At 45.6% G+C, this 27998-nt stretch overlaps 1 long non-coding RNA gene across 1 annotated transcript; it reads left to right on the top strand.

Moving 5' to 3' along the window:
- Positions 1-74: 74 nt before the first annotated feature.
- LOC134350840 (uncharacterized) lies at positions 75-26477 on the top strand. The gene is made up of 3 exons (XR_010018994.1): positions 75-160; positions 19823-20055; positions 25629-26477. It is a non-coding gene; the product is annotated as an uncharacterized LOC134350840 (long non-coding RNA).
- Positions 26478-27998: the final 1521 nt, after the last annotated feature.

Below are 27998 nucleotides of genomic sequence, written 5' to 3'. Positions count from 1 at the left end.
CACGTGACGGAATCCGCGGCGCATGACAAAAGTGGGCGTCATGTGACGGTGTCGCAGCCAGGAGACGAGTAGAAGGGCCAGAGCGCTCGCTCACACGTCACCTGACAGCAAGCCCCCCTGGCAGCGGATCACATGACCGAGCTCACATGCACTAGCCCAGGTTAGCGGCACCGGAGCTTGGCTTTGGGAACCCACCGACATGGCGGAATGGGGGGGAAGAGGGAAGGCATGTGAGGGGAGGGGATTGTGTATTCAATTTTGCAGTAACATTTGAGTGATACTGTATATTGCTTGACTAAGTATCCTCTGCTGTTCTGTAATTTATTACCCACCTGTTTCAATTCTATTTCCCATTTCCATTCCAACATGTCAGTCCATGGCCTCTACTGCCATGATGAGGGCACAGTAGGGTTGGAGGAGTAACACCTTATATGCTGTCTGGGTAGCCTCCAACCTGTTGGCATGAAAATCGATTTCATAAATTAATGGTAATTTTCTCCCCCCCCCCCACATTCCTCATTCCCATTTCCCCCTATCACCTTCTCTCTTTACCTGTCCCAACACCTCCCTCTGGTGCTCCTCCCCCTTCTCCAGCTCCTTATCTCTTTCACTAATCAAGCTCTTCCCAGCTCTTTAGTTTAACCCTCCACCTCTCCTGGTTTCACCAATCACCTACTACCTTGTATTTCTTCCTGCCTCCCACCCTCCAGTCTTCTTAATCCGACTTCTCGTCTTTTTTTCCAGTCCTGATGAAGTGTCTTGGCACGAAACATCAAATGTTTACTCTTTCCCATGATGCTGCCTGGCCTCAAGAGTGTCCTGTACTCAATACATTGATACATTGTACTCTATACAGGACAATGTAGCAAAAGCTTTCTTTGCAACCCTAACACGAGGAAATCTGCAGATGCTGGAAATTCAAGCAACACACACAAAATGCTGGTGGAACGCAGCAGGCCAGGCAGCAACTATAGGAAGAGGTACAGTCGACATTTTGGGCCAAGACCCTTCGTCAGGACTAACTCAAAGAAGACTAACTATCTACCTGTGACACCATTTACAATGAATTATGTACCTGTATTCCCAGATCCCTTTGTTCACTGTGTAAGATCTACACTGGTTGGCCCTAGCGAAGTACAAAACCTCTCACTTGTCTGCATTAAATTCCGTCTGCCATTTTTTAGCCAATTTTTCCAGCTGATGCACATCTCTCTGCAAGCCATGATAGCCTTCCTCGCTGTTCACTACACCCTCAATCTTGGTGCCATCTGCAAATTTGCTGTTCCAGTTAACCACATTATCATCCAGATCATTGATATAGACAACAATGGACCCAGCACCAATCCCTGTGGCACTCCAATAGTCACAGGCCTCCAGTCAGATGCAAACCTCTATGGCCACTCTCTGGCTTCTCCTACAAAGCCAATGCCTAATTCAGTTTACTACTTCATCCTGAACGCCGAGGGACTAAATCTTCTTGAAACAGCATCCCATTAGACCTCATCAAATGTCTTACTGAAGTCCAGCGATTGCTGTGACTTCATCCACTATCTTGGTAACTTCCTCCAAAAGCTCTATAAGATTGGTTAGACATGACATACCATGCATGAGGCAATGCTGGCCATCCTTCATCAATCTATGTCTATCCAAATACTTAAGTATCCTGTCCAATAACTTCCCCACAGCTGACGTCAGACTCACCAGCCTATAATTTCCTGCTTTATGGTTAGAGCCCTTTTTAAACAGCGAAACAACATTGGCTATCCTCCAATCTTCTAGTGCCTCTCCTGTCACTAAGGATGGTTTGAATATATCTGCCAGGGCCCTGGTAATTTCTGCATTTGCCTCCTGTAGAAACAGAGGGAACGCCATGTCAGAACCCTGATTTGCTTCAAGGTAGCAAACACTAACTCCTCTGTAATCTGTACAGGGTCCATGAAGTTGATGCCACTTTGCCTCATTTCTATAAGCTCTGTGTATGTCTTCTGAGTAAATACAGATGCAAAGAATTCATTTAAGATCTCCTCCATCTGTTTTGGCTCCACACATGGATGACCATTCTGGTCTTTCAGAGGACCAATATTGACCCTTGCAATCCTTCTGCTTTTAACATACCTGTAGAATCCTTTAGGATTCTCTTCCACCTTGTCTGCTAGAGCAACTTCATGCCTTCTTTTAGACCTTCTGGTGGCTTTCTTAATTGCTCTCTTGCATTTCTTATACTCTTGTAAACACCTCATTTGTTCCTACTTGCCAATATCTGTAATGCACCTCCTTTTTTCCTCTTAACCAATGTCTCAATATCTCTTGAAAACCAAGGTTCACTACACATGTCTCTTTACCTTCTTCTTACAGACATGGAAACATAGAAAACCTACAGCACAATACAGGCCCTTCGGCCATAATGCTGTGCTGAACATATACTTACTTTAGAAATTACCTAGGTTTACCCATAGCCCTCTGTTTTCCTAAGCGCCATGTACCTATCCAGGAGTCTCTTAAAAGCCCCAACTGTATCCGACTCCACCATCGTTGCCGGCAGCCCATTCCACGCACTCACCACTCTGCATAAAAAACTTACCCCTGACGTCTCTTCTGTACCTACTTCCAAGCACCTTAAAACTATGCCCTCTTGTGTTAGCCACTTCAGCCCTGGGAAAAAGTCTCTGACTATCCACACGACCAATGCCTCTCATCATCTTGTACACCTCTATCGGGTCACCTCTCATGTACAAGTTTTCTCCAGTTTGCCCTGACAGAGCACTGCATTGACATTTTCCATGACTGGTAACACCACCCCTCTTCCTTTAGTCCCCTCACTCAGTCACGTCAAAAACAATGGAAACCCAGAATATGAGTTGCCAGTCATATCCCTTCTGCAACCAAGTCTCACTGATGGCTACAGTGTTATAATTCTAGGTGTTGATCCATGTCCTGAGCTCATCCACCTTTCCTATGATATTTCTTGCATTGAAATATAGGCAGCTCAGGACATGAGTCGCACCATGCTCAACCTTTTGATCCCTGACTTTGTCTGAGGTCTTACCAACATCTGCCAACCCAACATCTCCACTATCTGTTCTAGCACTCTGGTTCCTATCCCCCTGCAACTCTAGTTTAAACCCCGTTGTGCAGCATTAACAAACCTTCCCACTAGGATATTGGTCCCTCTCTACTTCAGGTGCAAAATATCCGTTCTGTACAGGTCCCACCTTCCCTGGAAAGAGCCCAATGACCCAAAAATCTTATACCCTCCCTTCTACACCAACTGCTTAGCCACGTATTAAACTGTATAATCTTCCTAGTTCTGGCCTCACTAGTATGTGGCACAGGTAGCAATCCTGAGATCACAACCCTTGCCTAACTCCCTGAACTCCCAATGCAGAACCTTTCACTCATCCTAATCTTATCATTGATACCTACATGGACCACGACCTCCAGCTGTTCACCCTCCCACTTAAAAATGCTGAGGACTGGATCTGAGATGCCCCAGACCCTGGCACCCGGGAGGCAACATATCTGGGAATCTCATTCTCACCCACAGAACCTCCTGTCTGTTCCCCCAACTAACAAATCCCCTGTCACCACAGCATGCCTCTTCTTCCCCCTTCCCTGCTGAGTCATAGAGCCCAACAGTGCCAGAGACCTGGCCACTGTGACTCCTCTGTTAGGTCCCCCCAGCAGTATCAAGCTGTTGTTGAGGGGAATTGCCACAGAGGTACTCTGTACTGGCACCCAGTTTCCTGTGTCCTGCACCTTGGGTGTAACTATTTCTCTGTATGTCCTGTCAACCCCTCAGCCTCCGGAATGATCCAGAGTTCATCCAGTTACAGCTCCAACTCCTTAACACAGGTTGTTAGAAGCTGCAGCTGGATGTACTTCTCGCAGTTGTAGTCCTCATGGACACTGAAGGTCTCCTTGTCTTCCCACATCCCACAGCAGGATCATTCAACTATTCTGCCTGGCATCTCTACTGTTCTAGCTGAGCAGATATAAAGAAGAGAAGGAAAAAAAATCTTTACCTAGAGTTTTTTTTGCTTTCTCTGACTGAAGCCTCGAAGAGCGAAAACCTCAAGATCACCATTTAATTCTGTGTACTCAGACAATAGCCACTCAGCAATGGCCCTTCTACTTGTCCCTGCCTTCCTTTAATTTGCTTTTACTAATCAATCCTAAACGCCATTTGGTTGTGCGTCAGAGCTCAATTACGCTGTCGCAATACGCCTCTGCCTTTTTCTACTTGCTCAGTGGACCTGATTGAAATCCTGGCCTCTCCAACTTCTAATGTCCGGATTGGTTGCCGGGCAGAGCTCAATTGAGATGCAGCCAGGAATGAAAGTGAGCATCATCAAAATTGCAGCATCTAAACAGAAACCTGCCTGGCCAAACAAATTGTGTACTGTTGTGGCAGGGCTCACATTCTCCAGACCAATGCAGGTTTATAGGCAAAACTTGCAGAAAATGCAACAAAGCAGGACACATTCAAAGAGCATGTTGGGCTGACAAAAATAAATGGACTGCACAGGAGAGACAATCAGATTTTAAAAAAAGTCAAGCTGCAGTTTCAAAAGAGCATTAATCTACATGCTGTTGGTGAAAAATCTGATAATGATGAGAGTGAGACAGGACTGTGTAGCCTTGAGACTCAATGTGAAAACTAACAAGAGGCCAGCAATATGGCTTACACCAGAAGCAAATGGCAAATTAATTAAAATGGAATTGGACATAGTTTGGCTGTTTCAATCATTACACAAAATGAATTTGATTGGCATTTCAAAGATACTAAACTGAAGCCTGCAGATATCCAACTGAGAACTTATACTGGTGAAATGATAACTCCTGTGGGAAAGACATTTGTAACAGTGAGATACAACAACCAGATTAGGCTTGTATGTGGTAAATACAGGAGGGCCAACATTGTGGGTATGTGATTGGCTGAGACAATGGCAGCTTGGTTGGAAATGCATCCAACTGAAGGCGAATTACGAAAGGCACTGGATGATACCACAACAGTGTTCAATTATGGCATTGAAAACTCAAATATATCAAGGATAAAATAGTAATAAAGGGACACGCCACATGCAAGTTTTGCAAAGCCCATCTGTGTTAAAGTAGCCAGTGAGCTAGATCACATGGAGGCTGAAGGAATCATTTCCAGGGTTGGGTGGAGCCCAAGGGCAAATCAGTGGTCCCAGTAGCCAAGAAGAATGGGTGTGCTAGGATCTGTGGTGATTTTAAAGTCACCATCAACCCAGTACTGAAAGTAAATCAGAATCAGATTTATTAACACTGGCATGTGTCATGAAATTTGTTAACTTAGCAGCAGCAGTTTAATGCAATAAGTAATATAGAATGACAATACCCTCTACCCAGGATAGACCATACCTTTGCAAAGCTTTTCTTCAGCAAAGTGGACTAAGTTGAGGCTACACACATAAAAGTTGCTGGTGAACGCAGCAGGCCAAGCAGCATCTATAGGAAGAGGCGCAGTCGACGTTTCAGGCCGAGACCCTTCGTCAGGACTAACTGAAGGAAGAGTGAGTAAGGGATTTGAAAGCTGGAGGGGGAGGGGGAGATGCAAAATGATAGGAGAAGACAGGAGGGGGAGAGATGGAGCCAAGAGCTGGACAGGTGAGAGGCAAAAGGGGATTCGAGAGGATCATGGGACAGGAGGTCCGGGAAGAAAGACGGGGGGGGGTGACCCAGAGGATGGGCAAGAGGTATATTCAGAGGGACAGAGGGAGAAAAAGGAGAGTGAGAGAAAGAATGTGTGCATAAAAATGAGTAACAGATGGGGTACGAGGGGGAGGTGGGGCCTAGCGGAAGTTAGAGAAGTCAATGTTCATGCCATCAGGTTGGAGGCTACCCAGACGGAATATAAGGTGTTGTTCCTCCAACCTGAGTGTGGCTTCATCTTTACAGTAGAGGAGGCCGTGGATAGACATGTCAGAATGGGAATGGGATGTGGAATTAAAATGTGTGGCCACTGGGAGATCCTGCTTTCTCTGGCGGACAGAGCGTAGAAAGTTGAGGCTTGCCGACAGATGGAGATAGACAAAGTCAAAAGTGTTTCTCTCCATAAACACTCACAAAGGACTTTATCATTATAATAGGCTTATTTTTGGAGTAGCTTCTGCACCTGCACTCTGGCAGAAAGCTGGGGACTAGGCACTGCAAGGTTACCCAGACACTCAGTCTTACCTGGATAACATCTCCAAAATCAAAAGACACTGTTAAAAAGATTAGAAGATTAGGAGGTTACAGCATGACACAACAAGTGTGAATTATTTAAACTAAGCATCACTTACTATGGTCACACCATTGACACACAAGATTTACACAAGTGTGCTGAGAAAATTCATGTAGTGGTGGATGCCCCAAGGCCAAAAGACGTGTCACAGTTGTGGTCCTTTTTAAGAAGTTGTCAATTGCTATAACAAGTTCCTGCCAAACCTGTCTACTGTGCTTCACCCCTTGAGCTCATTACTGCAGATCGGGAAGAAATGACAATGGACAAAACTGAGTTGGCTTTCCAAAAGATAGAGGAGATGCTGATGTCAGACACTGTACTGACACATTAGGATCCCTGTTGTCCAGTGAAGCTTACCTGTGATACCTCACCTGATGGTATAGTTGCTGTCATGTCACACGTTATGAGTGATGGAGGTGAGTGGCCAAGAATCGGCACATCACCGGGATGTGTTGTGAAATTTGTTAACATGGTGGCAACAATGCAATGCAATACATCATAATAGAGAAAAAAAACTGTGAATTATTGTAAAATATACATATATCAATTCAGAAATTGGATAACTGGAGAGAAGAAACTGTTCCTGCATCATTGAGTGTGTGCCTTCAGACTTCTGTACCTCCTACCTGATGGTAGCAATAAGAAGAGGGCATGTCCTGGGTGATGGGGGTCCTCGATAATGGATGCTGCCTTTCTGAGGCATCGCTCCTTGAAGCCTGGATACTACGGATGCTGGTGCCCATGATGAAGATGACTAAGTTTACAATCCTCTGCAGCTTACTTTGATCCCGTGCAGTAGCCCAGACGGTGATGCAGCCAGTTCGAATGCTCTCCACAATACATGTGTAGAAATTTGCAAGTGTTTTAGGTGACATACCAAATCTCCTCAAACTCCTATTAAAATAGATAGAAACAAAGAAAACCTACAGCACAATACTGGCCCTTCAGCCCACAATGCTGTGCTGAACATGTCCTTACTTTAGAAATTACCTAGGGTTACCCATAGCCCTCTATTTTTCTAAGCTCCATGTACCTATCCAGGAGTCTCTTAAAAGCCCCAACTGTATCCGCCTCCACCATCGTTGCCGGCAGCCCATTCCACACACTCAACACTCTCTGTGTGAAAAAAAAACTTACCCCTAACATCTCTTCTGTACCTACTTCCAAGCACCTTAAAACTGTGCCCTCTGGTGCTAGCCATTTCAGCCCTGGGAAAAAGCCTGTGACTATCCGCACGATCAATGCCTCTCATCATCTTATACACTTCTATCAGGTCACCTCTCATCTTCTGTCGCTCCAAGGAGAAAAGGCCAAGTTCACTCAACCTATTCTCATAAGGCATGCTCCACGATCCGGGCAATATCCTTGTAAATCTCCTCTGCACCCTTTCTATGGTTTCCACATCCTTCCTGTAGTGAGGTGACCAGAACTGAGCACAGTACTCCAAGTGAGGTCTGACCAGGGTCCAATATAGCTGTAACGTTACCTCTCGGTTCTTGAACTCAATCCCACGGTTGATGAAGGCCAATGCACCGTATGCCTTCTTAACCACAGAGTCAACCTGTGCAGCAGCTTTTAGTGTCCTATGGACTTGGATCCCTCAGATCTGCCACACTGCCAAGAGTCTTACCTTTAGTACTATATTCTGCCATCATATTTGACCTACCAAAATGAACCACCTCACACTTATCTGGGTTGAACTCTATCTGCCACTTCTCAGCCCAGTTTTGCATCCTATCAATGTCCTGCTGTAACATCTGATAGCCCTCCACACTATCCACAACACCCCCAACCTTTGTGTCATCAGCAAATTTACTAACCCATCCTTCCACTACCTCATCCAGGTCATTTATAAAAATCTCAAAGAGAAGAGGTCCCAGAACAGATCCCTGAGGCACACCACTGGTCACCGACCTCCATGCAGTATATGACCCTTCTACAACTACTCTTTGCCTTCTGCGGGCAAGCCAATTGTGGGTCCTCAAAGCAATTCCCCCTTGGATCCCATGCCTCCTTACTTTCTCAATAAGCCTTGTATGGGGTACCTTATCAAATGCCTTGCTGAAATCCATATACACTAGATCTACTGCTCTACCTTCATCAATGTGTTTAGTCACATCCTCAAAAAACTCAATCAGGCTTGTAAGTCATGACCTGCCTTTGACAAAGCTATGCTGACTATTCCTAATCATATTATGCCTCTCCAAATGTTCATATATCCTGCCTCTCAGGATCTTCTCCATCAACTTGCCAACCATTGAAGTAAGACTCACTGGTCTATAATTTCCTGGGCTATCTCTACTCCCTTTCTTGAATAAGGGAACAACATCTGCAACCCTCCAATTCTCTGGAACCTCTCCCATCCCCATTGATGATGCAAGGATCATCGCCAGAGGGTCAGCAATCTCCTCCCTCACCTCCCATAGTAGCATGGGGTACACCTCATCCAGTCCTGGTGACTTATCCAACTTGACACCCAGGAACTTAAAATTGCTCACTCTCTCCACTTCTGAGCCCTCTACGAGGATTGGTGCATGTTCCTTCATCTTACAAAGAGAACAAAGAGTTCTTTAGTCTTACTGACATTGAGGGCAAGGCTGTTGCTGCGACACCACTCCACTCGCTGGTATATCTCGCTCCTGTACGCCGTCTCGTCATAGCTTTTGCATCACGTTCCCTGACTGCTGCAGAGAAAATTTAAGCACGATTGATAGATAGACCTTGAGTCTGGTTTGAAGTGTAAAATGTTTTAACCAGTACTTGTACAGTTGAGAGTTTACCCTCATTCCATCAGCCGCTGGTGTCAATTTTCATTCCCCCGAAGAGCAGCTGTACAAATGCAGAGAAGGGTTCTGTTTCTTGGAGAACAATCACAAAATGGAATTCCAGAGGACAACTAATCATTCAAATGCTGGTGGATTGTCCCATTTACCCTTGGAATGGAAAAATAGCTGAAAAATTTATAAAAGAGGACAGTGCTCTTGATGTGTTCCCCTGAATATAAATCCCTAAAACAGCAGAGATGATCCACTGGGAAGCCAGAAAAGATCCCATGCTGTCTCAGGTTTACATAGTGGCTGGAAAGTGCAGCAGAAATTCCAGTTCCCCATTTTTACTGGCACCAGGCTGAACTTGCCCTTGACGGGGTTTGGCTTATGTGGGGATTGAGAGTTGTACCATCCAAGCCAAGAGCTGAGAGGAGCTACAGTACCTGCTGGTCATCTGGCCGTGGTCAAAATGAAAGCATTGTCTTGAAACTTTGTCTGTTCAGGACGCCAAGAGCGGCGTCTCTCCATCCCTGGGAATGGCCTGCATTGCCCAGGCAGAGGATTCATGTGGACTTTGACCGTTCATGGGCACAAGCTTCATGGTAGTAGGGGATGCAGCTACAAAGTGGCCAGAAATGTTCCCAATAGCCTCCATTGCAGCCTCCCACACTGTTGAGGTGTTGAGAAGTCTCTTCTCAAGGACTGGTGTTCTAGAACACTTACTCAGTGACATTAGATCAGAGTTTGATGTGAAACAGTTTCAGTCATTCCTGAAAATGAATGGAATAATACATACAGTATTACATATGCACCATACTACCCAACCCCAAGTGGCTTGTGGAAAGGTTTGTCTAGAGTTTTAACAAACACACTGCAAGCAATGTAAGTAGAACACACTACACTGACATTGAATCAGAAGCTTGCCAATTTCCTCCTTGCATATTGCAGTGTAGCACATTCCATAATCAACAACTCACCAGCTATGCTGTTCCTGCACAAGCAATGAGAATCAAAAGTGGGTACTTGGGTGTTCACAGCTGTCAGAACTACTTCCTCCAGTCCCAGAGCCAACTATAGCCACCACAGTTTAAGATTAGATGCATTTCCATTTTGTCTTGGACTTTATAGTTAAGCAGGAAAAAGTGTTGTGTACTTTATTTCAGTAATATTGTAAATATGTTTGATTAAGCATTGTTTGTTGTTTACATAAAGATATTACTGGTTAAGCACCCTGCTTAAGATTTTTACTGCTATGCTGTAGGTATTTCATTTCAGCAGTTCTGTAAGAGCAGTCTGTTCTGCCTTCAGCACATTTGGGTTTGAGCTAAAGATAAGGAGTTGTGATGTTCATGCTTAGGAATGTACTGTCATCCAGTCAGGATGGTGGAATTGGGCGAAGGTTCTAGAGAACGTTGGGCGCAGAGGTTTTAAGTGATGGACACTGGTGTGGATTGAGGTCTTTGTTGACAGGAGCTGGGGGAAGAGAGAAGCTGAGGATGCTGTCCCCATTGCACAAGGTGCTTTGTGTAGATGAGTAGCTTCAATGGGGAAGGATGAATACTCCTGTGAGGGAGCCCATGTGTTCGAGATGGATTTCGAGGGACATTTAGAAGATGTGTGCTTTCACACAGACTGTGGGTCCAGTACGTGAGTTAAAAATAACTTCAAGATGAGCTCCAACTTATGTGCACATTTGGACTGGGTTAACTGTAATGGGCCCTTGTTATTTTTCTTACTAACTGTTCAATAAAGCTGAGATTTATAAACATATCTTCTTTATAATTGTATGCAGTGTACAATCTGTTATTTCTTGCGGATGGTAATTGCAACTGGGCAATATTTAACATAGTATTTACTCAGAGTGGTGTGCGAATGGTCAAAGCATCCCGACTCTCCCGGTCTGGTGGGACCCAAGTCTTATCGACCCTAGACATACAGAATTCAAGGAAGGTGATTTTCTCACATGGAGTCCATTGGCTTGTTATGTGTGTGCCTCGTGAAAAGTAAAACATGAAGGAGACCACTCCTGTGATTTCCTTTCAATTAGTTTTATGTTTTGCAGTTACAAAACATAATGCGGGGGGGCATGTTCAGGTGGGAGGTGGCAAAGCAGATCTCACTGGCTCTTCATAGAGCAGATCTGATTGGCTCTCCATTGTGTTTTGGAGCATCTAGACAACAACCGAGCATACTTCCGGCTGGTGTTTAACGATAACAGCTCAGTGTTTAAATACCCTTGTCCTTTCAGTATTAAACACCAAGCTCTAAAACCTGAGTCTGTGTACCTCTCTCCACAACTGGAGCCTTGACTTCCTCACCAGGAGACCACTGTCAGTGCAGATCAGAAAAAACATAACCACCTCACTGACATTCAACACTGGCGCAAATCAAGGATGCGTGCTTCGCCCACTGTTCTTCTCTCTCTACACTCACGACTGTATGGCTAGGCACAGCTCAAATGCCATCTATAAATTCGACAGCGACACCATTGTTGTTGGCAGAATTTGAGATAGTGACGAGCAGAGGTACAGGAGTGAGACAGATCAGCTGGTTGAGCGGTGATGCAACAGCAATATCATCAAGATTAAGGATATGATTGTAGAGTTGGAGAAGAGGAAGTCAGAACACACAGCAGCCCTCACTGAGGGATCAGCAGTAGAAAAGGTGAGCAACTTCAATTTCAGGGAATAAGGTCACTCTCAGATCGGCAAGAGCTGTGCTATCCCGCACCGTCAGGAAAGCAAAACAGGTCCATGCAGAAAAAATCTGCAGTACGTCTCACATCAGGGACATGACACGTGTGGCAGTGCATTCTTGCCATAAAGCACAAAACACCCTGGGTCCATCACACAGAGTACTGGCGTTCCCCACCCACCCCCAGAGCTGCGTGCTCAGCTCACTGCAGTTCACACTGCTAACACACAAATGTATTGCCAAATCCAGTTCCAACCACATCATGGGAGTATGCTGTTTACACAACAGTACTTGGCCTCATCAGCAAGAATGATAAAACGGCATACGTGGAGGAGGTAGTGCAGCTTGTGGACTGGTGTGAACACAACAGTGCTGCGGAGATGATTGTGGACCTCAGGAAGGTGCGAGTTGGCCACTTTCTACTGACCATCCACAGCTTCTCTGTGGAGAGAGTCAGCAACACCCAGTTTTTGCTGTACACATTACTGACAATCTCGCCTGGTCCCTCAATGCTACCTCTTTAGCCAAGAGAGTACAGCAACGCCTCCGCTCACTAAGGAGACTGAGGCAAACAAGGCTCCTCGCCACGCCCATTCTCACCATGTTCTCCCATAGCACCATCGAAAGTGTTCTGACCAGCTGCATCACTGTCTGCTTTAGGATCAGATCAAAAGACTTGGTGACAAATAGGGAAGACTGCGGAAAACATCACTGGGTCTCTCTGCCCCACCCCACCCCCCCAGTCACGCACAGTGTCTCCAGCATCATCAAAAGACTCCTCCCATCCTTCCCACAATCTCCACAACCTCCTGTGGTCGGGCAGAAGGTACCGCTGTATAAGAGCCAGGCTGGGTAAAAGCCTCTACCCCCAGTCTGTCTGGCTTCATAGTACCCTGCTGCCATCCAGTCTGAATGCCCTGTCGCCCCCTCCCCTCGCATCCCAACTCACAGATACACTGTCATCTTGTTTGGGTCACTTTGCATCTTTTATTACATGTTCATACGACTGCTTGTTATAATAGCAACATTACACTGTCTTACATAAACATCCACCTCACACTCAGTGTCAATCTCCAGGCTATGCCACTTCGGGATTTGTGCTAATATTTTGTGACTCTTTGGGCTGGATTTGCAGCTTTGCCCTAGAGGAATACTGTTTCATTTCACTGTTCATTCAACACCATCCGCCCTGCTCTGCTGGGGGAGAAGCTGATGCAGGTGGATGCTTCCCTGGTATCATGGATTCTTGATTACCTGACTGGAAGACCACAGTACGTGTGCTTGCAACACTGTGTGTCCGACACAGTGATCAGCAGCACTGGGGCTCCACAGGGGACTGTCCTGTCTCCCTTTCTCTTCACCATTTACACCTCCGACTTCAACTACTGCACAGAGTCTTGTCATCTTCAGAAGTTTTCAGATGACTCTGCCATAGTTGGATGCATCAGTAGTACAGGGCTACGGTAGGAAACTTTGTCACATGGTGTGAGCAGACTTATCTGCAGCTTAATGTGAAAAAGACTAAGGAGCTGGTGGTAGACCTGAGGAGAGCTAAGGTACTGGTGACCCCTGTTTCCATCCAGGGGGTCAGTGTGGACATGGTGGAGGATTACAAATACCTGGGGATACGAATTGACAATAAACTGGACTGGTCTAAGAACACTGAGGCTGTCTACAAGAAGGGTCAGAGCCGTCTCTATTTCCTGAGGAGACTGAGGTCCTTTAACATCTGCCGGATGATGCTGAGGATGTTCTACGAGTCTGTGGTGGCCAGTGCTATCATGTTTGCTGTTGTGTGCTGGGGCAGCAGGCTGAGGGTAGCAGACACCAACAGAATCAACAAACTCATTCGTAAGGCCAGTGATGCTGTGGGGATGGAACTGGACTCTCTCACGGTGGTGTCTGAAAAGAGGATGCTGTCCAAGTTGCATGCCAGCTTGAACAATGTCTCCCATTCACTACATAATGTACTGGTTGGGCACAGGAGTACATTCAGCCAGAGACTCATTCCTCCGAGATGCAACACAGAGTGTCATAGGAAGTCATTCCTGCCTGTGGCCATCAAACTTTACAACTCCTCTCTTGGAGAGTCAGACACCCTAAGCCGATAGGCTGGTCCTGGACTTACTTCATAATTTTCTGGCATAATTTACATATTACTATCTAACTATTTATTACTATTTTTCTATTACTATTCTATTACTATTTATTATTTCCATGACTGTTACTATTTACTATTTACTAATAGTAGTATTACTATTACTATTTATTATTTATGGTGCAACTGTAACGAAAACCAATTTCCCCCGGGATCAATAAAGTATGACTATGACTATACATGTGGATGGTTGAATGACAAACTTCAAATTGAATGTGAAGATGCAGAGGGTCTAACACATTGATGCAATCACAGAGAAGGCACACCAGTGGCTAAACTTCATTGAGTGTTTGAGAAGATTTGCTATGTCACCAAGACTCTAGCAAATTGCTACAGATGTACAGTGTGACTGGATGGATCACAGCCCAGTACAGAGGTTCCAATAACCAGGATGGCAAGAGGCTACAGATGGCTGTAGACCCAGCCACCTCCATCACGGCCACAACACTGCCTGGCATCAAGACATCTTCCAGAAGCGGTGCCTGAAAAAGACAGCTTCCATCATTAAAGACCCTCGCCATCCAGAACGTGATGGCTTCTCATTACTAACCCCAGGGAGGCGATACAGAAGCCTGAAGACACACTCTCAAAAAGTTTTAGGAACACCTTCTTCCACTCCGCCATCAGATTTCTGAACAGACAAAGAATCCATGAATGCTAACTGGAGTCACAGAATATCACAGCACAGAGTCAGGAACTTTGACTCATAATCTGAGCTGAACTATTATGCTGCCTACTCACATAACCCTCCAAACCCCTCCCATCCAAGTACCTATCCAAATTTCTCTTAAATGTTGACATCAAACCCACATTTACCACTTCCGCCGGCAGCTTGTTCCACACACTCACCACCACCCTCTGAATGAAGAAATTCCCTTCATGTTCCCCTTAAATGTTTCACATTTCACCCTGAACCCATGACTTCATTCTTTCTCACACATTCTCAGTGCAAAAAGCCTGCTTGCATTTACTCTATCTATACCCCTCAATTTTGTATACCTCTATCAAATCTCCTCTCATTCTCTGACGCTCCATGGAATAAAGTCTTCACCTATTCAACCCTTCCATATAACACAGGTCCTCAAGTCCTGACAACATTCTTGGGGATTTTTTTTTTTGCACTCTTTCAATCTTATTGATATCTTTCCTATAGGTAGGTGACCAGAACTGCACACAATACTCCAAATTGTATAAGAATCCAGTCTTATACAACTTTAACATAACATCTCAACTCCTGTACTCAATACTTTGATTTAAGAAGGCCAATATGCCAAAAGCTCCCTTTACGATCCTATCTACTTGTGCTGCCACTTTCAAGCAATTATGGATCTGTATTCGCAGATCCCTGTTCTATTGTACTCTACGATGTCCTACCACTCACTAAGTTAGTTCTACCCTGGTTTGACTTCGAGGTATATTTCAGTCTTGTCTGTATTTTCCAGCAGGTTCAGATCCTGCTGCAGACTTTGACAGCCTTCCTCACTGTCCACTCCACCCCTGATTTTGGTGTCATCTGCATATTTGCTGGTCCAACCTACCATGTTATCATCCAGATCATTGATATAGATGACAAACAATGGACTCAGCACTGATTCCAGTGGCTCACCACGAGTCACAGGCCTCCAGACAGAGAGGCGACCTCTCTGGCTTCTCCCACAAAGCCAAGGTCTAATCCAACTTACTACTTCAACCTGAATAGCTTCATGATTTGCATCATTTACTTCTATAACTTATGGTTATTTCATGTCTTGCACTTTACTGCCATCACAGAATAACAGTTGTTACAACATATGTCAGTGATAATAATTCTGATTCAGGGGAGTGGGGTAGTGGAGACAGACATCTTAATGATCTGGTGGGACACTGTAGAGACGGTTGATACTGACCAGCAGAGCTTGGCTTTAAAAGATTGTCTCTCAGCTGTGGAATTATTGCAGGAAGGTCATTTGGAAACTGACCACTGAGGTGCTGAGTACACAGGGTTAAGCTTGTCACAGAGGGTATCGGAGCTAGCAGTGTCAGCATTTAGTATGATACATATCCATGCACAGGCTCTGTTCCAACTATTTCATCCCCAAGTCTTGTAAGGGAGATACAAATCCTGCAGAAACTTCTGACTTCAAGTACAAAGTTAGATGGTCTGGCATTTGCCGGGTTTGAAATCTTTTTGCAACCAACAATGTGCTGGAGGAACTCAGCAGGTCATGCAGTATTTTTGGGAGGAAAGGAATTGTCAGGACTAATGTAGAGTTTCAGGCTGCAACAACTTGAGTACTGCTGAGGGAATCATCAAAGTCCATCCAGGACATACAAGCAGCACTGAGTTCAGAGTCCTCAACATTATCAAGGACCCCTTCCATCCGTCATGCAATCTCTTTGGTCGCCTACCATCGAGCAAAAAGTACCATTGTACAAGAACAAGAACTGTTACACTGGCTTCTTTTCCCCCGGCTGTGAGAATTCTGAACACACTGCTACCACTCAGTGCACGTTATTTACGACAACGCCAATGACAGTACTATTCAAAGGTTTCAAAAGTACATTTATTGTCAGAGAAATGTATACAATATACATCCTGAAATTCTTTTTCTTCGTAACTATCCACAAAAACAGAGGAGTGCCCCAAAGAATGAATGAGTTAAATGTTAGAGCCCCAAAACCCCCCCCCCAGCTCCCCCCTCCCACATGTAAGCAACAGCAATGACTCCCCCCCAACTGGCAAAAAAGCACGAGCACCCCCCACCAAGCACTCCAGCGTGCAGCAAAGCATCAATAGAGACAGACTTGCCATACCCCAAAGACTACTCATTTCACCCAGTATTCAACATACCACAGGCTCGCTCTCTCCCTAATAAGGGAAAAAGAGGTTTCCCCATTTCACAGTGAGAGGGGAGACATACCAAAAACAACTTGCTGTTAGAAGTACGTTGTGTCACTTTTTCCAAGCTCTGTGCCAAAAAAAAAACTAGGTCTCTGGGCACACAGCCAGCTTGCTGCTTTCAATCTTCCATGTACTCCCATGACATACGAGGCAGCAGCAACACCGTCCTTGAGTCTGCTCGCCTCCAGCGCCCTGAAATCCTGAAATTCCAAAGGCAGGCTAATCTTCTAGGCCGCGTCTGGTATATCAAATAGCAGCCAGTCATGAGACCGCCAAGAAAAGGTCCCAGTCCCACAAAGAACTGAAGTTAGTGTGCAATTCCAGGTCAGGGTCTGCAAAAGAACCCTGAAAGGGAAAAATAGATGTATTAAAGATAGAAATAGAGCTGTTTCTGAAGGAGATGCAAAGAAGTCACCATTAAGTACCATCATTATCTGCAGCTTAATGTGAAAAAGACTAAGGAGCTGGTGGTAGACCTGAGGAGAGCTAAGGTACCGGTGACCCCTGTTTCCATCCAGGGGGTCAGTCTGGACATGGTGGAGGATTACAAATACCTGGGGATACGAATTGACAATAAACTTGACTGGTCAAAGAACATTGAGGCTGTCTACAAGAAGGGTCAGAGTCGTCTCTATTTCCTGAGGAGACTGAGGTCCTTTAACATGTGCCGGACGATGCTGAGGATGTTCTACGAGTCTGTGGTGGCCAGTGCGATCATGTTTGCTGTTGTGTGCTGGGGCAGCAGGCTGAGGGTAGCAGACACCAGCAGAATCAACAAACTCACCCATAAGGCCAGTGATGTTGTGAGGATGGAACTGGACTCTCTCACGGTGGTGTCTGAAAAGAGGATGCTGTCTAAGTTGCATGCCATCTTGGTCAATGTTTCCCATCCACTACATAACGTACTGGGTGGGCACAGGTGTACATTCAGCCAGAGACTCATTCCACCGAGATGCAGCACAGAGCGTCATAGGAAGTCATTCCTGCCTGTGGCCATCAAACTTTACAACTCCTCCCTTGGAGGGTCAGACACCCTGAGCCAATAGGCTGGTCCTGGATTTATTTCATAATTTACTGGCATAATTTACATATTACTATTTAACTATTTATGGTTCTATTACTATTTATTATTTATGGAGCAACTGTAATGAAAACCAATTTCCTCCTGGATTAATAAAGAATGACTATGACATCTCGTTGGCTCCTAATATATTGTATATTTAACTATGTTATAAATGCACTTTTTATCAACTTGTACATTGACAGAATATTTTTATTACCTGTTAATATTATTTTATGTGCTCAGTGTAACTAACTTACTTCCTTAAGCCCATCACCCCTACTTGGGTAAAGGCTACTGACAACAGCTCATCAGAGTCATCTGTCCTGGGCCATTCTTTCAAGTTGTCCTCAGGTGGAGCCCATCTTGATTCTTCCTCTCCAAAGGTGAGGCCTTTGGAGCTTCTATTGGTGTTCCTGTAGCTCTGGGTGTTTACCTGATGGGGTTGTTAGCCTCACACCCAACATTCCTCCTTTCATAGCCGAGCCTAGGACCGTCCATGATGGGGTTTGATGTGATAAATGTGCTGTATTTTGCACCTTGGTACCAGAGTGTCAGGACACTGGATCAGGGATCCAGTTGCAGACCCAGTACTGTGTGCAGTGATATTAATTGAGTAACAAATCCCAAGGTGCGAAGTCAGGCAGAGATCAAAATATCCAGAGAAAACCAGAATCAGAAAATAGGCAGAGCCGATATTCAGACGGACAGACAGACAGACAGAATACAGATACAAATACTGGAAAGGCTCAGGAAAATTCACTGGTACAATCTGGCAACAAACAGGTGAAAACACAGGCCTGAAATACACTGAGCAATAGACAGAGAAGCAGGTGACAGGTGGAGCAGAATGAGACACAGGTGGCAGCAATACAGGTAATAATGAGAAACAGGTGAGAGACGGAGTACTCAGTAATACAGGGGCCGGAGTAGAGCAGGAGCGGGGACAGGAGCTCATGGCAAAACAAAACCACAGTCTGACAGCTAGGGGAAAACACACAAAAAGACAGTTCAACTGGAGGTACAGACAATACCCCCCCTCCACAGACACCTCCTGGCATCACGGCAAGTAGAGCTGGGTGCTGGCAATGAAAGTCCCTGATGAGAGAGAGGTCTGGGATGTTACAAACAGGGACCCAGTACCTCTCCTCAGGTCCGTAGGCCTCCCAGTCCACAAGGTACTAGAGGCCATGGCCCCGGTGACGAACGTCCAGCGGTCGACACATGGTGAAGGCCTCTGGCCTATCGACCAGCCATGGGGAAGAGAGGGTGGTTTGGGGACAGGACACAGGGGGTGGCTCATGAACTCTGTCTTTTTGTGTGTTTTCCCCTAGCTGTCAGTCTGTGGTTTTGTTTTGCCATGAGCTCCTGTCCCCACACCTGCTCTACTCCGGCCCCTGTATTACTGAGAACTCCGTCTCTCACCTGTTTCACATTATTACCTGTATTGCTGCCACATCTGTCTCATTGTACTCCACCTATCATCTACCTCTCTGTTTAGTGCTCAGTGTTTTTTCAGACCTGTGTTTTCACCTGCTTGTTGCCAGATTGTGCCAGTGAATTTTCCTGAGCCTTTCCAGTATTCATATCTGTACTCTGTCTGAATATTGACTCTGCCTGTTTCCTGATACTGGTTTTTGGATTTCTCTGTATGTTTTGATCTCTGCCTGAACTTTGACGCTGACTTTGTTTGTACCTCGGCATTTGTTACTCAATTAATACCAATGTGTGCACAGTACTGGGTCTGTGATTGGACCCCTGCTCCAGTACCCTGGCGTTTTTCCTTTAGTGAGGTGCTCAAATATGACATAGTTGTGTAATGATGTATGTCATTCACGTACTTTTACACATAACCTTTAATGAATTGTGTAACCAAACAAAGAATGCTTAATGAAACATATTTACAATATTACTGAAGTATTATATCTCTCTCCCTCTCCCTACCTCTCCTTCCCCTCATCCTTTGGGTTATTTCTCTGTTCTCAAATCTCTGTTTACTTTCTGGTTGCAGTTAACGGGTATTCTGAGTGAGTGGAGCTGTATATGATGGAAATCTGACCAGTTCCTTTCTCAAGAGACCAAAATCCATTCCAAATCCAAGCGCATCCACCTATGCTCTACACAGCTCTTCCCACTGCATCCTGTAAGGACTTCAACAATGTTCCTGGGCCATATTCATTCTATTCTGATGGTGATTCTTCCACATGAGTCCTTACGAGAACCATCAATTTCTCTTCTATGAAGGTAGTCATCTTGGGATTACTGCTTGTGCCACGCGACAGTGAGTATAAGAATAGAGAGAGGTGCAGGATAAATTCGTGGCTGAGGGATTGGAGCAGGGGATTCAGATTTCTGGATCATTGGGACCTCTTTTGGGGCAGGAGTGACCTGTACAAAAAGGACAGATTGCACTTAAATCCCAGGGGGACCAATATCCTGCCTGGGCGGTTTGCAAAGGTTATTGGGGAGAGTTTAAACTAGAATTGCTGGGGGGTGGGAACCGAACTGAAGAGATGGAGGAAGAGTCTGGGATTTACAGTAGAGGAGGCCGTGGATAGACATGTCAGAATGGGAATGGGATGTGGAATTAAAATGTGTGGCCACTGGGAGATTCTGTTTTCTCTGGCGGACAGAGCGTAGGTGTTCAGCAAAGCGGTCTCCCAGTCTGCGTCGGGTCTCGCCAATATATAGAAGGCCACATCGGGAGCACCGGACGCAGTATATCACCCCAGCCGACTCACAGGTGAAGTGTTGCCTCACCTGGAAGGAGTGTTTGGGGCCCTGAATGGTGGTAAGGGAGGAAGTGTAAGGGCATGTGTAGCACTTGTTCCACTTACACGGATAAGTGCCAGTGGCCACACATTTTAATTCCACATCCCATTCCCATTCTGAATGAACACCTACGCTCTGTCCGCCAGAGAAAGCAGGATCTCCCAGTGGCCACACATTTTAATTCCACATCCCATTCCCATTCTGATCTCCCTCCTGGCACTTATCCGTGTAAGCGGAACAAGTGCTACACATGCCCTTACACTTCCTCCCTTACCACAATTCAGGGCCCCAAACACTCCTTCCAGGTGAGGCAACACTTCACCTGTGAGTCGGCTGGGGTGATATACTGCGTCCGGTGCTCCCGATGTGGCCTTTTATATATTGGCGAGACCCGACGTGGACTGAGAGACCGCTTTGCTGAACACCTACACTCTGTCCGCTAGAGAAAGCAGGATCTCCCAGTGGCCACACATTTTAATTCCACACCCCATTCCCATTCTGACATGTCTATCCACGGCCTCCTCTACTGTAAAGATGAAGCCACACTCAGGTTGGAGGAACAACACCTTACATTCCGTCTGGGTAGCCTCCAACCTGATGGCATGAACATCGACTTCTCTAACTTCCGCTAATGCCCCACCTCCCCCTCGTACCCCATCTGTTACTTATTTTTATACACACATTCTTTCTCTCGCTCTCCTTTTTCTCCCTCTGTCCCTCTGAATATACCCCTTACCCATCCTCTGGGTCCCCCGCCCCCCCCCTTGTCTTTCTTCCCGGACCTCCTGTCCCATGATCCTCTCATATCCCCTTTTGCCTATCACCTGTCCAGCTCTCGGCTCCATCCCTCCCCCTCCTGTCTTCTCCTATCATTTTGGATCTCCCCCTCCCCCTCCAGCTTTCAAATCCCTGACTAGCTCTTCCTTCAGTTAGCCCTGACGAAGGGTCTCGGCCTGAAACGTCGACTGTACCTCTTCCTAAAGATGCTACCTGGCCTGCTGCGTTCACCAGCAACTTTTATGTGTGTTAGATGGAAGAAGAGGCAGTTGACTCACAAATAGAGAAAGCTTGGAGACAGTGCAAGAGGGAGGATAGGCAGGTGATAGAGAAGGGACGCGCTCAGACCGATGGTTTGAGATGTGTCTATTTTAATGCGAGGAGTATTATGAACAAAGCGGTTGAGCTCAGAGTGTGGATCAGCACTTGGATCTATGGTGTGGCCATTACAAAGACCTGGATGGCTCAGGGGCAGGAATGGTTACCTCGAGCGCCAGGCTTTAGATGTTTCAGAAAGGACAGGGAGGGAGGCAAAAGAGGTGGGGGCGTGGCACTATTGATCAGAGATAGTGTCACAGATGGGGAAAAGGAGGAAGACATGGAGGGATTGTCTACGGGGTCTCTGTGGGTGGAAGTTAGGAACAGGAAGGGGTCAATAACTCCACTGGGTATTTTTTTACAGACCACCCGATAGTAACAGGGACATTGAGGAGTAGATAGGGAGACAGATTCTGGAAAGGTAGAATAATGACAGGGTTGTTGTGATGGGAAATATTAATTTCCCAAATATTGATTGGCACGTCCCTAGAGTGAGGAGTTTAGATGGGGTAGAGTTTGTTAGGTATGTTCAGGAAGCTTTCTTGACACAATATGTAGATAAGCCTACAAGAAGAGAGGCTGTACTTGATCTGGTATTGGGAAATGAAACTGGTCAGGTGTCAGGTCTCTCAATGGGAGAGCATTTTGGAGATAGTGATGACAACTCTATCTCCTTTACCATAGCATTGGAGAGGGATAGGAACAGACAAGTTAGGGAAACGTTTAATTGGAGTAAGGGGAAATATGAGGCTATCAGGCAGGAACTTGGAAGAATAAATTGGAAACAGATGTTCTTGGGGAAATGTATGGAAGAAATGTGGCAAATGATCAGGGGATATTTACATAGGAGTTCTGCATAGGTACATTCCAATGAGACAGAAAGGATGGTAGGGTACAGGAACTGTGGTATACAAAGGCTGTTGTAAATCTAAACAAGAAGAAAAGAAGAGCTTATGAAAGGTTCAAAGAGCTAGGTAATGATAGAGAGCTAGAAGATTATAAGGCTAGCAGGAAGGAGCTCAATAAAGAAATTAGGAGAGCCAGTAGGGGCCATGGGAAGGCCTTGGTGGACAGGATTAAGGAAAACCCCAAGGCATTCTACAAGTATGTTAAGAGCAAGAGGATAAGATGTGAGAGAATAGGACCAATCAAGTGTGACAGTGGAAAAGTGTGTATGGAACTGGAGGAGATAGCGAATGAGTACTTTGCTTCGGTATTCACTGCAAAAAAGGACCTTGGCGAAGGTAGCAATGACTTAGAGTGGAGTGAAAAGCTTGAGCATGTAGATGTTAAGAAAGAGGATGTGCTGGAGCTTTTGGAAAGCATCAAGTTGGATAAGTCACCGGGACCGGATGAGATGTACCCCAGGCTACTGTGGGAGGTAAGGGAGGAGATTGCTGAGCCACTGGCAATGATCTTTGCAATATCAGTGAGGACAGGAGTGATTCCGGAGAACTAGAGGGTTGCGGATGTTGTTCCATTATTCAAGAAAGGGAGTAGAGATAGCCCAGGAATTTATAGACCAATTAGTTTTACTTCAGTGGTTGATAAGTTGATGGAGAAGATCCTAAGAGGCTGAATTTATGAACATTTGGAGAGGCATAATATGATTAGGAATAGTCAGCATGGCTTTGTCAAAGGCAGGTTATGCCTTACAAGCTTGATTGAATATTTTGAGGATGTCACTAAACACATTGATGAAGGTAGAGCAGTAGATGTAGTGTATATGGATTTCAGCAAGGCATTTGATAAGGTATCCCATGCAAGGCTTATTGAGAAATTAAGAAGGCATGGGATCCAAGGGGAAATTCCTTTGTGGATCCAGAACTGGCTTGCCCACAGAAGGCAAAGAATAGTTGTAGACAAGTCATATTCTGCATGGAGGTCAGTGACCAGTGGTGTGCCTCAGGGATCTGTTCTGGGACCCCTTCTCTTCGTGATTTTAATAAATGACCTGGATGAAGAAGTGGAGGGATAGGTTAGTAAATTTGCTGATGACACAAAGATTGGAGGTGTTGTGGATAGTGTGGAGGGCTGTCAGAGGTTACAGCAGGACATTGATATAATGCAAAAATGGGCTAAGAAGTGGCAGATGAAGTTCAACCCAGATAAGTGTGAGGTGGTTCTTTTTGGTAGGTCAAATATGATGACAGAATATAGTATTTATGGTAAGACTCTTGGCAAGTTGGAAGAACAGAGGGAATTTGGGGTCCGAGTTCATAGACACTCAAGGCTGCTGCACAAGTTGACTGTGTGGTTAAGAATCATTTGGTGCATTGGCCTTCATTAGTCATGGGATTGAGTTTAGGAGCCAAGAGGTAATGTTACAGCTATATAGGACCCTGGTCAGACCCCACTTGGAGTAATGTGCTCAGTTCTGGTCGCCTCACTATAGGAGGGTTGTGAAAACCATAGAAAGGGGTGCAGAGGAGATTTACAAGGATGTTGCCTGGATTGAGAGCATGCCTTATGAGAATAGGTTGAGTGAACTCGGCCTCTTTTCCTTGGAGCGATGGAGGATGAGAGGTAACCAAATAGAGGTGTACAAGATGATGAGAGGCATTAAGTGTGTGGATAGTTAGAGTCTTTTTCCTAGCACTGAAATGGCTAGCATGAGAGGGCACAGTTTTAAGGTTCTTGGAAGAAGGTACAGAGGAGATATCAGGGGTAAGTTTTTTCACGCAGAGAGTGGTAAGTGTGTGGAATGGGTTGCCGGCGACGGTGGTGGAGGCAGATACAATAGGGTCTTTTAAGAGACTCCTGGATAGGCACATGGAACTTAGAAAAATAGAGGGCTGTGGGTAATCCTAGGTATTTTCTCAGGTAAGGACATGTTCGCCATAGCTTTCCGGGCTGAAGGGCCTGTATTGTGCTGCAGGTTTTCTGCTCCTCCAGTTCCAACTCTGCTCTTCTCACCACCTTTCTGCAGCCAGGCTTGACTCAAAACATTATCTGTCCCTCTCCAGAGGTGTTGCCTGACCCGCTGAGTATTGGCAGCCTTTCTGCATCTGTTTCTCACAGTGCAACCCTGTTAATCTGCAGACCTGACTTGGCACTTCTCTGTAGTTCCACACCAACTGTTGTCTGCGTCAGATTCGTAGATCCCTTGTCTTAAAACTAAGCAATCTTATCTGTCATGGAATGTTTAACTCTTCAAAGTAAATTTAGAATTGAAGTGCATATATGGCACCATAGTCTAGCTTGAGATTGATCTTCTTGCAGGTAAATAAAGAAATACAATAGAATTTATAGAAAAAACTGTATGTAAATGAAGACTGACAAGCAACCACAAGAAGACAAATTGTTCCAATACTAAGTCAATAATTGAATAATACTGAGAAAACGAGTAGTGGAGTCCCTTAAAGCGAAGTCAGTTTAGAGTTGAGCTGACTGATGTTATCCATGTCAATTCAACAGACTGATGGTTCTGACAGTTCCTGAGCGTGGTGGTGTGTACCTCCTGCCTGATGGTAGTATTGAGAAGAGAGCCTGGTCTGAATGGTGGGGTGAGTGCTGGACCGCGACGATGGGCGCTGCTTTCTTGTGGTGGCACTCCTTGTAAGTGCGCTGAATGATGCAGAGGGCTTTGCCTGTGATGGACTGAGCCATATCCACCACTTTCTGTAGACTTTTCTGTTCCTGGCGATTGGTGTTTCCATCAAAAAATTCTGTCAATTAGGCATACTAATAACAAAGGCATTTAAAGATACAAAAGAGCATTCAACTGGGTCAGGGTTTACCTTGCAGCTGCTCAAAGATCTGTGCTAAACAGATTAACCTTTAATTTCAAGTGAGACAGGAGTGTTGATGAGAAATCATGTTAACTTGGTCTGGAGTAGGAGGAGCTCAGGATAGTGCCAAAGGCTTTTGCTGACCTGGGCGACTTCTTCCAGTTCATCTGCGACACAGTTTAAAATTACCGTTCTCATGTCTCTTTCATCCCTTTCAAGGTGCCTGTGGACCTGTCAGAGTCCATGATCTACACCTGCACTGAAACTACGTTCTTCACAAGCCATTGATTCTCGCTCTTCTGAACTCCCTGAGCGGACTGCGCCTCGGGATCTTCAGCTGTGGCTTGGGAGGCGTGTGCCTTCACACACATGATTCCTTGCCGACTGAAGTTCTATTCAAAAAGTTCAAAGGAACATCTAAACAAGCCTGATGCATTTTGGAAACAAGTCCTGTGGACTGATGAAGTTAAAATAGAACTTTTTGGCCGCAATGAGCAAAGGTATGTTTGGAGAAAAAAGGTGCAGAGCTCCAACTGTTAAGCACGGGGGTGGATCGATCATGCTTTGGGCTTGCGTTGCAGCCAGTGGCACGGAGAACATTTACTGGTAGAGGGAAGAATAAATTCAATGAAATACCAGCAAATTCTGGAAGCAAACATCACACCGTCTGTAAAAAAGCCGAAGATGAAAAGAGGCTGGCTTCTACAACAGGATAATGATCCTAAGCACACCTCAAAATCCACGATGGACTACCTCAAGAGGGGCAAGATGAAGGTTTTGCCATGGCCCTCACAGTCCTCCAACCTAAACATCATCGAGAATCTGTGGATAGACCTCAAAAGAGCAGTGCATGTAAGACGGCCCAAGATCTCACAGAATTAGAGGCCTTTTGCAAGGAAGAATGGGCAAAAGTCCACCAAACAAGAATTGAAAGAGTCTTAGCTGGCTGCAAAAAGCATTTACAAGCTGTGATACTTGCCAAAGGGGGTGTTACTAAGTACTGCCATGCAAGGTGCCCAAACTTTTGCTTCGGGCCCTTTTCCTTTTTTGTTATTTTGAAACTGTAAAAGATGGAAATAAAAGTTTTCTTGCTTAAAATATTAAAGAAATGTGTCATCTTTAACTTTATGCCTTTTGGAACTCAGTTCATCTTTTACTCAGCTGTTCACGGTATCAGAAATTTTGACCATGGTGCCCAAACTTTTGCATATCTCTCTCTTTCCATGTTGATGAGAGAGAGGGCCTGTTGAGTGGTTGGGATGGACAGTAGTATTTTTAATGGACTTTAGACCAGGGTCTCTGGGGGCTTGCTATTGCGTGGTGGGTGGTGGGGGGGGGGTTTGGTGCTTTTTGCTGGAACAGGTGGGGGAAGGCGGAGGCAGGAGGGTTGGTGCTTTTTGCTGGGACAGGTGGGGGAAGGCGGAGGCAGGAGCGTTGGTGCTTTTTGCTGGGACAGGTGGGGGAAGGCGGAGGCAGGAGGGTTGGTGCTTTTTGCTGGAACAGGTGGGGGAAGGCGGAGGCAGGAGGGTTGGTGCTTTTTGCCGGGACAGGTGCGGGAAGGCAGAGGCAGGAGGGTTGGTGCTTTTTGCTGGAACAGGTGGGGGAAGGCAGAGGCAGGAGGGTTGATGATTTGCTGCTGCTTTTGCGTGGGGGGGATTTAGGGTTCTGACATTCTTCTGTCATTGATTCTTCTATTCTTCTTCATGGATGTTTGTGAAGAGTAAGGATTTCAGGTTGTTTTCAGGATACATTCTCTGATATCAAATGGGACCATTGAACTTGGTTTTTGAAAACCATACTACTGCAGAGACTGGAAATCTGGAATAAAACTGGAAAATGCTGTGGATATTCAGCCCCATTTGTGGATTGACAGCTCCTGCAGGTAACGTTGCAAATGCCCATCATTTTTCCTTGGAAATTCATTCTTTGTTGACAGGCGCTGCCTGATCTGCTAATTGGCTTTTTTGCAATGTTTTTTCCGAGATCCTTCATTATGACTCAAATATTGCCCGGCAAGAGTCCACAGGACTGTTTATTCCTCTCCAAAGATGCTGCCTGACCTGCTGAGTTCCTCCAGCGTGTTTGTGTATGTGTGTGTGTGTGTGTGTGTGTGTGTGTTACTCTGGACTTCCAGCACCTGCAGAGCCTCTTGAGTTTAAATATATTCTGTATGGTGATCAGCATTTGTCCAGCAAGCTTCCCTCTATCAGGTGCTGCTGTGTCCCACATTGGAGATGACTAGTAAATTTGATCAAGACAGTTTTACTGTCAAAGCTTATTTAATGTTCAGGCTCACTAAAAGTTTTAACTCTGATACACGCTGCTATTAGCCATTCTCAAGATCTACTCATTGAGGAGGGGTCAGGCTGAGTCGGAGCACTTGATCTCATCCCAGCCCTTCAATTATGCAACACAGACTGGTCACCTTCCCAGAATTCCTAAAGACTTCAGGGATTGGATCACTCTCTTGGAGGGGACACACGCATGTACAGCCTCAGAGAAAAGTCACAAAAGACCAGCCCTACCTCTGCCTGACGTCACCCTTAGCTGTCTCTGCAACGCTACAATCCTCCAGCAGAGACTCTTCCC

Source organism: Mobula hypostoma, chromosome 8 (genome assembly GCF_963921235.1).
Source record: "Mobula hypostoma chromosome 8, sMobHyp1.1, whole genome shotgun sequence".
NCBI lineage: Eukaryota > Metazoa > Chordata > Chondrichthyes > Myliobatiformes > Myliobatidae > Mobula > Mobula hypostoma.
Note: the sequence above shows the minus strand (reverse complement) of the source record. Positions and strands in the feature narration are given on the sequence as shown.